The sequence below is a fragment of the Piliocolobus tephrosceles genome, chromosome 1 (genome assembly GCF_002776525.5).
Source record: "Piliocolobus tephrosceles isolate RC106 chromosome 1, ASM277652v3, whole genome shotgun sequence".
NCBI lineage: Eukaryota > Metazoa > Chordata > Mammalia > Primates > Cercopithecidae > Piliocolobus > Piliocolobus tephrosceles.
This window is the reverse complement of record NC_045434.1, coordinates 131,089,208-131,105,367: the sequence shown is the minus strand read 5'-3', so window position 1 is coordinate 131,105,367 and position 16,160 is coordinate 131,089,208. Positions and strand designations below refer to the sequence as shown.

The following is a 16,160-nucleotide window of genomic DNA, read 5'->3' as shown; positions in this document are numbered from 1 at the left end:
GGAAAAAAAAAATTTAGATTTGCATGAAAGAAAAAATACTATTAGAATGTATGGAGAGTTGAAAGTACATATTTTTATTAGTTTAATTTTCTACTCTTTATATTACATTCTAATAATTTTCCAAGAATGAAAGAACACAAACATATTGAAATATTTAAAAAGCACCTCAAAGGTTAATATTGTTCTTCATGCTAAGCAACAACAACAATCCAATATGTCATATATACAAAATGGCTAGAGAAAAGCAACATACACAAACATACTAGGGAAAAGCAGCATACACACAGATACACATATACACACAGACACAAAAACAATGTAAATATGCTACAGACTGAAAAAATTTTAAACCTCATGTAGAGATTGCTAATACAAAGAAAATTCTTTCACTTGAGTAGGTTTATCAGAGGCAGTCACTCTATTCGAGAGAATAATATAAATTATCAAATACTGCAGAGAAAAAAAGATTTGTCATTTCTAAGTTCATTCCTGAAGGAAGGTAACAAAACGCCATTCAGTAAAAAACTTTATTTGAATGAACATATTTGCTATCAACATCAATGTTTTATGTATGAAACAGTACTTCAATTGTTAAAATGCTTTATTCATAGTTTCGTTCATTCCTTATTCAAATTAACCTTAACTATAATTTTAACTTTACTAAAGTTAACTAAATTTTAGTAAAGTGAATTTCAACTTCACTAATGTTAAAATTAATGAAGTTTCATGTCAAACTTTCATGTGTGGGGCCCCAAATTCCACGCATTCTTTAAAAGCAGTTATCCCATTTTTGATCTGGTGGTCTAGTGCAACGGCCTAACATATTTTACAATAAAATAGCATAAACATATGTTTTAAATTTATTTCATATAAAATGTAGATAAAACTTTTCTAGGCATTTTTGATAAGATATTTAATCACTATGAGAAAAAAGTACAATATTTTTAAAGGAAACAGTATTTCTGAATGTTTGGGGTCCATTCATACGATGACTTTACGTAATGACTACCCTCACTATGAAAAGTTCCCTTGCAACCTGTTCTTTTCCTGCTCTTAGAAATGGCCACATTGGAAGTATCTGCCTTCTTCAAAGAATGTCAGCTCTTAGAGGACTGGGAATGTAATCTAGTCACTATCATATCTCTAGAACCTAGTACATCACTTGGCATAGGTGCTCAGGCAATATTTGTTGAATAAAAGACTGAGTAAGTATTGGATTAATAAAAACACAATTTCAAAATCAAAGTACAAGTTCCTAAAGTGTAAGAAGAAAAACAGTTTTGCTCCTATGAAATTTGGATACCCCATTCTAATACAAGTTCCATCAGGTTCTGATTTACTAACGCAGTAATTATAATAAGGTCCTCAAAATATCCAATAATTCTCATGTACAATTTAAAGAACTTGCTATTTGGCAACCCCAGGTATTAACTAATTGAAGTATTGGCATAAGCTTCCATATTTCTTCTCCTTTTTTGCAGTAATTCTCCAAATATTTTCTAAGCACTTAGTTGTGCCATGCATTGATCCCGTATTCCAGAAATAACGGTAAATAAGACAAGTTAGGTTCCTGCTCTCAGATAAAGAACGAAGCCTGTATATTTTTCTTTGCTAGTATTTTTAATTTGCACAACAAGTAATACTATTTTAGGGCAACATGACCTCACAATCTAACATTTAGAAATCAAAACATGTTCAATAAAGTTCAATATTTTTACTATCCTTTAAGGGTACCAATTTCATGCTTTGTAAAACATTAAATCTAATTCAAGAATAATAAAATTGTTCTTACCTTTTTTGTATTTTATAACTTAGAACAAGCATTTATAATCTGATCTTATTCTTTCCATAAAATGTTATTTAATACAACAAATATCTATTACCAGTATCTTTGACATTGTTATTTATACCAACAATTACTTTTTCCACCCCTCATAGGTTTTAGAATTCTGTTTTAAGATTGGCAAACTTCTGTGGTAATAAAAATAGACTTCCAATAAGATCACATTAAATGATATCACTCCAAAATGGTGCTAATGCATCACCCAGCAGGAGTCTCTACATCACACACACAGAAGTTAAAAATGGGCAGCACATAAACATGTGTTAGGAAAGGGTGTGCAAATGTCAAGGGAAAGAAAAGCAAGCCTTAATGCTACACTTATTATTCATTCCTGATATTTCTCATTAAATTAGGTAGAAAACATAAAATGCTTCAATAGCAACAATCTCATAAATCTGAACTGAACGACAAAAAACTGGCTTGAAAGACAGTTACTTTCCTTTACGTTCCCACTTATTATAATCACAGAGGTGGACAAATATATGCTCAGTCAATTTGAAAGCCTATATTAGTTTTTCTCAACAGGAAGCAATGTTGCTAACGAAGTGGTAAATTCAGTGTTAATGAGTGGCTTCACTGTTACCACCTCAGAGGTAAAACCTTCCATGTTCTATGTTCCACCCATCTGTTCTGGTGTTAGAGGTTTAGAGATGGAACAGACGCTTCCCATTTAAAGCAACTTCATTGGTACCCCCTGAACAGCAGGGTGACAAACTATGAGAACATCATGTCAGCTTGGAGACTGCATCCTCATTACCAGAATGGTTTTATAAGAGCTTTTCATAAGTTCACATTCTGAAGATATCAACCTGTTTTGTTCAAAAACATAGAAAAAATATATGTGCATAAATGATTTTATCTACAAAACACATCTAGCAAAAAAAATCAGATTAAATATTATTAAAATATAAAATGAAGACTTTAACAATGAAAGTTTTCCTTCACATCCATATAATATGGCTTACTTACCCCCAAATTAATAATTATCTCTACTCAAAAATAAAAGACACTACCTTCTGCATCAGTTTGAAAATATGTTACAAAAGTTGACTTAGTAAGGAAATTTTCTAGGTCACTCGGTAATTCTGATTAGATACAACCTTCCTGTCATCAAATCTATACTGTCCACTTTTTGTTCATGAGTAATTCTTTACTGAGAGAAAATTAGCTTAATTTTGTTCTTTTATGTACATTATTAACTGTATTTACTATAAGTAGATTAACATTTTGTGGGTACTTATTTTAGAAACAATTAAAATGTTCAGAATATATTCTAATTATACAATGCTCCAAATACACTACTTCTTAATAATAGTACTCAATACTCATAGCTGTTGTCCTGAGATACCACGCAGAACAATGGATCATCAAAATCTGTTGCATTGAATAATGGATACAGAATTTTAACACCATCAAAAATTATTTTACTACATTCATGTTGGGTTATGAGGCATCTAGGCAAGAAACCATTTGATCTGACTTAATTTTACACCATCTCAAATAGTTTTTCAACTACCTTTGTATAGTCAAATGTATATACAACAGAGACATCAATACCAGTTTAGGTTACTATAACAAAGTAGGAACATATTTGAAGGTGGACATTAAAACAGAAGTTAATAAATTAAGATAGACAAACTGATGTTTGGACTCCTTAAATTTCAATTCAATGAATTCAATGAATTAGCTATATCAATTAAGATTTTAAAACAATGTTTAGACACCATTACTAAATCTTCCCCAGATAATCATATAATCATAGAATTTTTCTTTTAACTGAATTTTAAAATGTTCTTTAAGAAAATTCACACACCTTTTTAAAAAGCTGCAAATAGAACTTTAAATCTACATAAAATATATTTCAATTTCTGCAAAATCATAATGAGTTCTACAGCTATAACTGCCTCTAGTTATATACCGTGAGCATTAAAAAACTGTACAAAGGTCAGATCTGTCTTCAAGATGACAGATCATCCCTTATATGCCTCAAGCTAGACTTATTGTCTCAGAAATCTCAAACATCAGTATTTTTGCAAACTATCAGCACTTGCTATAACACCCTCACTACACTACATCTTGAGGTTACTACAGAAGAAATGAGGTGATAATTGCATATTAACATAATTATTCTGTAATCCCTCTGAGCAAGCTTCCTAGGTCACTCAGTAATTCAGATTAGATACAACCTTTCTGTCATCAAATCTATGTTGTCCACTTTCTGTTCATGAATAATTCTTTTGTGATAGAAAATTAGCTTAATTTCATTCTTTTATGTACATTATTAATTGTATTTATTGCAAGTAGGTTAACATTTTGTGGGTACTTAACTACATAATGCCAACCTTTGTTGTGTAGTATAATTTCATGCAAAAATATAGTACAATTTGCCCTCATTGTATATTAGTTCATTAATTGCTATATTACACTGCTATAAATAAATTATAATGCTGCCCACTAGCTGAGTTATAGTTAGGATCTGTCAGGTTTTCACAAATTCTATGTTCATTTAAATTATCCTTGCAAACACATGACAACTTCAGTTAGTAATGTATGAGATTGGGTCAAGAAGAGACTACCATTCACAAGTGTCAAACTACAAAATGAATCTTAATTAACTGAAATACTACATTTAAAATTATTGCAGCATTTAAACCTATATATACCATACACAATGTACAAACATATATACCTAAATCTCACCTAGTGCACAATTCAAGAGAAGACAGAGTGCACCATCCAGGTAATAACTTATTCTAAATGTCACATTGAGAAGAAACACTAAAAAAATATAGAACACTCATAAGGGTATCCAGCATGAGACTGACTCTAAAACCAAGCCAAATAATAAAACGGCTCAGAAGGTTACCATTAAGCAAGAATGGTTCTTGCTTACTTGACAAGAACATTACAGACAGGAATATGGAGTTGGGGATTGAATAAGATGATTTCTAAGATCCCTTCTAATATGTACTACAAGTGTTTAGTATTTAGTTATTACATAATTAACATTTAACATTATTTGAAATAATGAGCTAAAAACTGGAGAATTACACTACTGAGCCTTAAAAGTATTCTCTAAATTCACAATTACCTGAAATAATCCTTTAGTTAACTTATGATCTGTCAATAAATTGATTCTTGAACAGTGAAAATATGGCATTAAATGACCAACACACTGCCACAGAGCTAACTGTGTCATGAAAACTCAATGTTACAGCCAGAGATTTTTTTTTTCCTCTTGGCAACACCAAAACACAAACAAAAAAAGGCACTGAGTTTGATATATAGATTGCAATAAAAAAATAAAGTAAACAAATTACATTGAACCTGTTGAATAGCTTGTTCCTGATGCCATCTACCATCCTCAACTTTTAATAGAAGACAGATGGTAGGTACCAGACCATAAACACCCAATAACTCAAGATCATTCTTACTGCGAAGTATAGTAAATACTAAATATAATCTAACACATCTAAAGAAGCTCCCATATGGTAAATGGAAGCAGGTAACTGTGTGGATGAAGGCAAGGGGGGCAGGGAGGCCCTACAAAGACATAACTTTGAAGACATGGCAAAATTATGTAACAATGAGAATCAACAGTAGTAGAAAATCAAATGGATGTTCACTAATCAAACATTAATTTCCTAATGAAGAATTTTGCAACTGGAAGAAGCAAGGCAATAAATTACAGTTGCAACCAAAGGAGAGTGCTAAGTGCACAGAATGACTGTTGTGTTGTTTATGCTTTTATGTAATTAGAATAAGTGATGGTCTCAGCTTACATCGTAAATGACATATGCACATGGCTCCAACAAGACAAATTCAAGCATTTAAGCATTTGAAATGAGTGATATATATGTAACTGGTCAAACATTTTGATCACATTTGTGTAAAATGGGTCGGTTCACTATAAAACCTATCTGTTCAAATCATTAACTGTGAAACTTTCAAAGAAACCAATGCAGCTAAAGTGTGTCAATCCCATACTCCAGAGGCAGTGTGTCAACTTTGCCCTCCACAGAAAGTATCATGCCATAAATTGTCATTTTACTTTGAGCCTTCTGGTATTCTTCACCCTATGATGGGTATGCTGTTTGTGTTCAGTTTTGAAATATTATATAAATACTAAACCATCATGTCTAATAAATGCAAGAAAAGTGAGAGTGTTTAAAGTCCTACGAATACAAAGCATACACAGATGCTCCTTTACTTATAATGGGGTTACCTCCCAATAAACTCATGATAAATTGAAAACGTCATGTTGAAAATGCATTTAATACATCTAAACTATTGAACATTGTAGCTTAGCCTACTTAAATGTATTTACATTAGCCTACAATTGGGCAAAATAATCTGACACAGTCTATAAAAATTTCATAATAAAAAATAAAAGATAAGATTAAAAATACAGTCTCTACTGAATGCACATTGCTTCTGCACCATCGCAAAACTGAATCACTGTCATTGTAAGTCAGGGACTGTATGTAATTATATAAATGAAAATACAGACAATTATACTCAAAGTAGTGAGATAAATATATATGCATATGGAATAAATTGCTTCAGAACAGAAATAATTTTAAAGGGCAAAGACAATTTCACCATTCAAAAAATTTATACCTATACATTTCTCAACAATTATCAAGACATAAATAACAAAAGAATGGTTTTAGAGTATAGAATCAGCACCAAGTCAGATATCTATTTGCTTAATGTTTATTCAGGAAACACTAGTAATTTGTTGAAGAACTTAAAAGCTGGGAATGTTCAAAGTGCTGTTAATGAAACTTTTGCCCCAACCATGTATATTCCACAGGATCAAGGCACATTATAGTATGCATATCAAAGTTAGTGGCATGACTGCAAATGCAAACATGGTGGCTTTAAAGGGATTCCTTACAACAGCTGAAGAGATGACCGGTGCCTTAACAGATTGTTAATGCAGATGAAACTACTGTCATCCCTCAGTATCCATGACGGATTGGTTCTAAAACCCTGGTGGATACCAAAATCTATGCATACTAAGTCCCTGCACTTGACACCATCTATGGATAAGATAAGCAAGCCCTCCTTAAATGTGGGTTTTACATGCCATGAAGACTGTATTTTTGATCTGCGTTTGGTTTGGGTGCAGATGCAGAACCCACTGATACAGAAAGTCAATTATATTTATCAAAAAAAATCCACATTTGGCCGGGCGCAGTGGCTCAAGCCTGTAATCCCAGCATTTTGGGAGGCCGAGACAGGCGGATCATGAGGTCAGGAGATCGAGACCATCCTGGCTAACACGGTGAAACCCCGTCTCTACTAAAAATACAAAAAACTAGCCAGGTGAGGTGGCGGGCGCCTGTAGTACCAGCTACTCCGGAGGCTGAGGCAGGAGAATGGCGTGAACCTGGGAGGCGGAGCTTGCAGTGAGCTGAGATCCGGCCACTGCACTCCAGCCCAGGAGACACAGCAAGACTCCGTCTCAAAAAAAAACAAAAAACAAAAAAAAAAAATCCACATTTAAGTGGACCCATACAGTTCAAGCTCATGTTGTTCAAGGGTCAACTGTATTTCATTTTTGGGAAAAGATGACCAACAGAAACCTTACCAGCATGTCTAGCCTGATGCTTGGAACATAACGAATGTATACTAGTTTCCTTCTAATGCCTCAGCAATTTAAGTTTTTCAAATTCAAAGGTTCACAGATTTTATTTAACATGTAGATTTCTTAAACTTCTGTAGATTTTAATAATCTGTCATTATAAAAGTTCCATAAATTAATTTGCTTAATCTCATATTTAGAAAATATAAAATTAAAGTCTAATGAGAAACAGAACTTGAATAATGACATCCAAGACTGAATTATTTCACTGATTTACAATTCAATTTATTGAAGGAAGGATTTAAATCATAAAAAAATTCTGTAAATCTGTAATAATTTATGAGTACTTAACCTCTCACCTGTATTATATACATTCAAACTCTACTATGCAGATTCAAACATATTGAATTTATATATTTATATATTTGAATATACTTATTCCATATACTCACATGGAAAAGTATGACATCTTTGAGAACTAAAAAAAGGACAAAACTGAAAGTGTTACTTCAAAGAAATGTTTCGTATTAAATGTGAACTCTTGTTAATGTTCTTATCCTTGCTCAATTTATTTTTCTGAAACCAGAAAAACTCCTATTATGATCTAAGAAAAATATTTCAAGATAATCACTATTCTACAAGTATCTTAATTTAGGATGGTAATAATTCAAATACAAGAAATTTGCTTTTCTTGAAACAAAATGTATTAGCGTGCTTCTCTCTCACATTATTGTCTTAACAAAAATATAGTTGGCTCTCTGTGTGGGTTCTGCATCCTCGGATTCAACCAAACTCAGATCAAAAGAAATAAAAAATAAAATTACAAGAATAAAAAATACAAATAAGAAACCAATAAAGTATAACAACTATTTGGCATTTACACTGTGTTAGGTATTACAAGAAATATATTGATAGTTTAACGTATACGGGAGGATGCGTACAGATGATATGCAAATACAAAATCATTTTATATAAAGGTCTGGAGCATCACTGGAGTTTGGTATTCTTGCAGGGTCATGGAACCAATCCCACATGGATAGTCAGGTTGAATGTATGGTACCGATTTTTGGTTAGCAGCTAAATTTGCGTGTTTTTAGCAATAGGATTCCCAGTGTGCAGCTAAGGAGAATGTTTGCTTATATCACCAAACACCGTTCCTGAATCCTTTTTGTTGTTCATTTATTGTTTCAAGAAAATAGTGCTGGGGCCGGGCACAATGGCTCACACCTGTAATCTCAGCACTTTGGGAGGCCAAGGCGAGCAGATTGCCTGAGATCGGAGTTCACGACCAGCCTGGGCAACATGGTGAAACCCCGTCTCTACTAAAATACAAAAAATTAGCCGGGTGTGGTGGCGTGCGCCTGTAGTCCCAGCTACTCAGGAGGCTGGGGCAGCAGAATTGACTTCTCAGAGAGTATGCAGGTAAAGTATTAATTTATAGTTCCTCAACTTCCATATGTACTCTTTCCCTAAAATTGATCTGGATGTTATATTCGCAGTACTCTAGTTCTGCTTACCCATCTCCCTTTTAAAGATCACCCTTCTCTCACTGTACAAAAGAAAAGTTCCCAAACACATATCTAACAGCCTTCCTCATCTATATCAGTCGTTCAGGCCAATAACCTTGGAGCAACCTTCACTGTTCTTGTTTACTCACACCTCATATCTAAACTATCAGGAACTCCAACCGCTATTACCTTCAAAATATATCCAGAATCCAATCACTTCTCATCACTGCTATACCCAGATCCACTATTACCTCTCCCCTGTATGACTTCATCAGCTGACTAATCTGGTATTAGTACAAGGACAGATCCTTAGTCACTTACCATCTATTCTCAACACAGCAATCAGAGTGATCCATACAGATAATGTCCCTCAAAACTCTAAAATGACTCCCTGTTTTTCTCAGATAAAAAAAGGAAAAGTCCTTATAATGACCTGTAAGGACCTACAGAGAGATACTATCTAGTAACCCTTTGACTTCGTTTCCTACTCCTCTCCCCAACTCACTCACTCTGCTGTAGACACATTAGCTTTTTTGTTGTTGTTTTGTTTTTACTATTATTGAATATGTTCTCTACTAGCGTAAGGCCTTAGCATTGACTATTCCTCAGATGGAATGCTCCTTCTCCCAGATAGTCTCATGGCAAACTATCTCATCTTGGTTCAAGTCTTTGCTCAATCATTATCTTTTGAATGATGCCAACCAGGACCACTTTAGTTAAACTGACACCCCAAAACCCTTACCTTCTTCACACTGCTGGCATTCTCAAATACGCTTATACTAGTTTATACCTTCTCCCATCTCCCATAACACTTAACACCTTCTACCACACTATGCAATGTATTTATTTACTGTGGTTGTAGTTTGAGCATCCCTCCTCTAAAACTAAGTTTCAAAGGCAAAGATTTCTATTTATCTTGCTAACTGAATACCTCAAGGGTCAAGAAAAGAGCTGCCCAGACTCTTAGCATTGCACAAATGCTCCAGTGTGTAAAAACCTTTCGGGAGTCAAATAAAAGGTTTGAGAATACAGAGCTCCTTAGGCAGAGGCCATTGCAGCAAAGCACATAATAGGAAAATTTGAAGGCTACACAGTCTTAATCAAAAAACAACTCAAGGGAAGATTCCAGTGGCTGTCTCTCTCTCCATACTTCTTTCTGTCATCCCTCTCCCTGATTCCCAGTCTTAGAATTAAAATTCAGAAATGAAAAGGTCATCAACAGTGATAAAAATACATTTATTTGAATTTTTAAAATAAAGCCATTTTTACTGACCAAGGGTCACCTTGGTTTAGCTGTTAAGACTGGTTTTGTTAAATGTTACAAGGCAGACATTTTCTGTAACCTTAATGAATTAAATCTACAGTACAAAGATTCTGAAGAAATGAGATGTAAATTATGCATACAATATACTGTATAAATATGTAATTATTCTCACTTGTGAGAAAAATGTCAGATGCCAACTTAAAAATACCAGTTTTCCAAAATTATAGAGGTGTGTGAAAAAAAAAGTATGTAGACCACTGATCAAACATATAGGGAGAGCTCTATACAACAACCAGACATTCTTTTTTTCAAAACACAGAACATTTATAAAATCTGAGAATGTATTACAACAACCACTGAGAAACTTCCAACAGAAACAGAAATCACTATAGACCATATGCTCTGGCCACTATGTAACAAACCAGAAAGCTGATACAATTAGATAATTAGTGAACTAGAAAAAGGCCAAAACGAAGTATACTGAATGAAGCAAGGTGAGACAAAAGGATGGAAAATAGAGAAAAGAGTAAGAGCTGAAACTGATATGGTAAAAGATCACACATACATTCCAACATCTAGTTGGAATCCCGGAAGGAAAGACAGACTATAGGACAGAAGCAATACTTCTGAGATAATTGCTGAGAATTTTGTAAAACTGACAAAACACATCAAGCCAAAGCTTCTGGGAGCACCTGGAACTCTGAAATGAATAAATAAAATCTACACTTAGATACATCACAGGAAAACTAATGAAAATAAAAGACAATAAGAAAAAAATATTAAAAGCAGCCACAGAAAAAAAGAATACCTATAGACTAAGGGATGGCGGGGGGGGGGCGGGGGGGAGCAGCTTCCGATGTCCAAGAACTAACCTCGTGCTATAAGACTATCTGATGTTCTGTCACAACGCTGTCTTAAGAAAAAAATAGTATCTCATAAAACATCCATGTCAGACAAGACCATTGTGCAACACAACCAAACATCCCCCTCAACCCACTAAAATGAGTGATGTGTCACCTTCTTTATCAATTACAGGAATACCTCGGAGATACTGTGGGTTCAGTTCCAGACCACTGCAATAAGGTGAATACTAGAATAAAATGAGCCACGATTTTTTTTTTTTTGGTTTCCAAGTACATACAAAAGTTACATTTAACAGACACGGGGAGGGGAACACACTGGGCCTATGGGGTAGGGAGTGAAGAGAGAGCATCAGGAAAAATAGCCAATGCATGCTGGGCTTAATATGCAAGTGACAGGTTAACAGGTGCAGCAAACCACTATGGCACACATTTACCTATGTAACAAACCTACACATCCTGTACATGTGCCCTGGAACTTAAAAAAAAAAAAAAGTTATGTTTATACTATACTGTTGTCAATTAAGTACACAAAAGCCATTATGTCTAAAAAACAATGTATATACCTTAAAGTATTTTACTGTGGCCGGGTGCAGTGGCTCACGCCAATCCCAACACTTTGGGAGGCTGAGGCGGGTGAATCGCCTGAGGTCAAGAGTTCAAGACCAGCCTGGCCAACATGGTGAAACCCTATCTCTACCAAAAATACAAAAACTTAGCCAGGTGTGGTGGTGGGTGCATGTAATCTCAGCTACTTGGGAGGCTGAGGCAGGAGAATTGTTTGAACCTGGGAGGCAGAGGTTGCAGTGAGCTGAGATCGTACCACTGTACTCCAGCCTGGTGACAGAGTGAGACTCCGTCTCAAAAAACAACAACAAAAACAAAACAAAATAAAAATAAAATACTTTATAGCTTTAAAAAATACTAACAGTCATCTAAGCATTCAGTGAGTTCTATTCTTTTTGCTGAGATTTTTGCCTTAATATTGACAATCAGAGTGGTGGATGCTGAAGGTTGGGGTGGCTGTGGCAACTTCTTAAAATAAGACAGCAATGAAGTTTGACACATTGATTGACCCTTTCTTTCATGAAAGATTTCTCTGTAACATGCAATGCTGTTTGACAGCATCTTACCCACAGCAAAACTTCTTTTGATATTGGAGTCAATCTTCTCAAACCCTGCTACTGCTTTATTGACGTAATATTCTAAATCTTACGTTGTCATTTCAACAATGTTCACACTATTTTTACTAGGAGTAGACTCCCTCTCAAGAAACCACTTTCTTTGCTAGGGAAGCAACTTCTCATCTGGTCAGGCTTTGTTGCGAGCTTGCGGCAATTCAGTTACACCTTCAGGTTCCACTTTTTTTTTTTTTTTTTTGAGACAGAGCCTAGGCTGGAGTGCAGTGTCGCCACCTCAGCTCATGGCAACCTCCACCTCCCAGGTTCAAGCGATTCTCCTGGCTCAGCTTCCCAAGTAGCTGGGATTACAGGCTTGTGCAACTATGCCTGGCTAATTTTTTTATTTTTAGTAGAGATGAGGTTTCACCATGTTGGCCAGGCTGGTCTTGAACTCCTGACCTCAAGTGATCCACCTGCTTTGGCCTTCCAAAGTGCTAGGATTACAGGCGTGAGCCATGGCACCCAGTCTTCAGGTTCTACTTCTAATTCTAGTTTTCTTCCTATTTCTACCCCACCTACAGTTACTTGCTCCACTGTAGTCTTGCATTCCTCAAAGTCATACATGAGCGTTGAAATCAACTTCTTCCAAACTCCTATTAATGTTGATATTCTGACCTCCTCCCATGAATCACAAATGTTTTAAGTTGCATCTAGAATAGCTAATCCTTTCCAGAAAGTTTTCAATTTACTTTGCTCAGATCCATCAGAGGAATGACTCTAGCTACGGCAGCTGTAGCCTTATGAAATGCACTTAAATATTAAGACTTCAAGATCAAAATTATTCCTTGTTCCACGATGCTGTGTTGGCAGGCATGAAAACAACATTCGTCTTGTACATCTCCATCAGAAATCCTGGATGACCAGGTGCATTGTCCATCAGTATATTTCAAAAGTAGTCTTTTCTTGTAGGTCTCAACAGTAGGCTTAAAATAGTTCATAAACCATGCTGTAACAGATGCACTGTCATCCAGGCTTTGTTGATTCATTTATAGAGCACAGGTAGAGATTTAGCATAATACATATGGGCCCTAAGATTTATGAAATTGTTCAATGAGCATTGGGCTTCAACTTAAAAGTTACCAGCTGCATTAGCCACTAACAAGAGGGTCTGCCTGTCTCTCAGGCTTCAGTTTTGAAGCCAGGCATTTACTTTTCTCTAGCTATGAAAGTGCTAGATGGCATCTTCTTCTAGTAGGAGGCTGTTTCATCTACACTGAAAAATCTGTTGGTTAGTGTAGCCATTTTCATGAATTGTCAGAGCTAGATCTTCTGGGTAGTTTGCTGCAGCTTCTACATCAGCACTTGCTGCATCTCCTTGCGCTTTTATGTTATAACATGGCTTCTTTCCTTAAACCTTGTGAATCCACCTCTGTTAGCTTCAAACTTTTCTTCTGAAACTTCCTCACCTCTCTTGGCCTTCACAGAATTGAAGAGAGTTAGGGTTTTGATCTGGATTAAGCTTTTGCTTAAGGGAATGTTGTGGCTGGTTTGATCTTCTATCCAGACCATTCCAACTTTCTCCATATCAGTAATAAGGTTGTTTTAATTTCTTACTATTTGTGTGCTCACTGGAGTAGCACTTTTAATTTCTTCCAATAACTTTTCTTTTGCATTCACAAACTTGGCTATAAATGTTTGCTGCAAGAGGCCTACCTTTTGGTCTATCTCATCTTGTATAATGCCTTCCTCACTAAGCTTAATTCTAGGTTTTGATTTAAAATGAGAGACATGTGACTCATCCTTTCACTCAAACACTAAGAGAGGCCACTGTAGGGTTATAAATTTGCCTAATTTCAATACTGTTGTGTCTCATGGAATAGGGAGGCCCAAGGAGAGGGAAAGAGACAGGCAAGGAAGGACCAGTTGGTGAAGCAATCACAACACACACAATATTAATCAATTAAGTTTACTACCTTGATTAGGCACAGTTTGTGGAGCCCTAAAACAATTACAATAGAAACAATGAAGATCACTGATCACAGATCACTCTAACAAAATAAAAAGTCTGAAACACTGTGAGGATTACCTAAATGTGATACAGAGATATTAATGAGCATATGTTGTTGAGAAAATGACACTTGTACACTTGCTTGATGCACGGCTGCTGCAAAATTTCAGTTTATATAAAACACAATAGGCCAGGTGCGGTGGCTCAAGCCTGTAATCCTAGCACTTTGGGAGGCCGAGGCGGGCGGATCATGAGGTCAGGAGATCGAAACCATCCTGGCTAACACGGTGAAACCCCGTCTCTACTAAAAATACAAAAAATTAGCCGGGTGTGGTGGCGGGCGCCTGTAGTCCCAGCTACTCAGAGGCTGAGGTGAGAGAATGGCATGAACCCGGGAGGCGGAGCTTGCAGTGAGCCGAGATCACGCCACCGCACTCCAGCCTGGGTGACACAGCGAGACTCCGTCTCAAAAAAAATAAAATAAAAATAAAAATAAAAAAAAAACCACAATATATGAAAAGCACAATAAATCAAAACACAATAAAACAGGGTATGCCAGTGTAAGTTTGTCCCAGCTTCAGTCTGCATTCCCTATAGATGAGACTTAGTATGATGGCCAATCTTGAGACAAATGAAAATGAAAACACAACATACCAATACCTATAGGATGAAGCAAAAGCAGCATGCAGAGGAAACGTTACAGCTGTAAATATCTATATTAAAAAAGAAGATGTCAAATTAGCCATCTTACTTTATGCCTTAGGGAATTATTTCCTTAGGGAAAAGAAGAGCAAACTACACCCAAAGCCAGCAGAAGGAAGGAAATAATCAGTCTTTAGAACAGAGATGAGAGAATATTGGTTCTTTTAGTCACAAATACTCAGGAGGCAGAGGCAGGAGGATCACTTGAGCCCAGGAGTTCAAGTCCAGCCTGGGCAACACAGACTCTGTCTCGAAAACAAAAATAAGAAACCCCTACCTGAGCCTCCCTCTAATTAAAAAAATAAAGTTGGTTCCTTAAAAAGATCAACAAGGTTGACAAAGGAATTGACAACAACAACAACAACAAAAGAGAGAAGAACACAAGTAACAAATCAGGAATAAAAGTGGGAACACTGGTACCAACCTTAAAAATTAAAAGAATTACAAGAGAATACTATGAATAACTGGATGCCAAAAAAATTAGATAATCTAGATAAAATAGAAAAATTCCTAGAAACACAGAAATTACCCAAATGAAGTCAAGAAGAAATAGAAAATCTGAATAGACCTAGAACAAGTAAAGAGAATTAACTAATAATCAAAAACCTCCCCAAATGCAAAAATCCAGGACTATGCGGTTTCACTGGTAAATTCTATGAAACAAAATTAACACTAATTATTCTCAAACTCTTTCAGAAATGGAAGATGAGACAACACTTCCTAACACATTCTAAGCAGCCAGCATTATCCTAATACCAAAGCCAAAGATACTGAAAGAAAACTACAAATATTCATTATGAAAATAGACACCAAAATCCTCAACAACATACTAGCAAACTAAACCAATAGTATATTAAAAGTATCATAAAACATAACCAAGTGGTATTTAGCCCAGGAATGCCAGGGTAGTTCAACGTAAGAAATGCAATCAATACAACATATCACATAATAGAACAAAGAAAAAACACTACATGATCGTCTCAATAGATGCAGAAAAAGCATTTGACAAAATTCAACACTGTTTCAGGATAAAAAAAAAAAAAAAAAAACTCAGTAAATGAGTAATAAAAGGACATGACAAAGAGCATCTATGAAAAACCCGTAACAAACATCATAGCCAATGGTGAGAGACAAGTTTTTCCCCTAACATCAGTAAAGAGACAAGGCTACCACTTTTACCACTGCCATTCAACATTGTACTTTTAAAAGTCAGTCAGAGCAATTATGTAAGAAAAAGAAATAAAAGGCATCCAAATTAGAAAAG

General features: G+C 35.4%; 1 protein-coding gene across 17 annotated transcripts in view; it reads right to left on the bottom strand.

The window, feature by feature from the left end:
- Positions 1–16,160, bottom strand: part of ZNF644 (zinc finger protein 644) — a 102,764-nt gene that overhangs the window by 26,108 nt on the left and 60,496 nt on the right. The gene's annotated exons all lie outside the window — the stretch shown is intronic.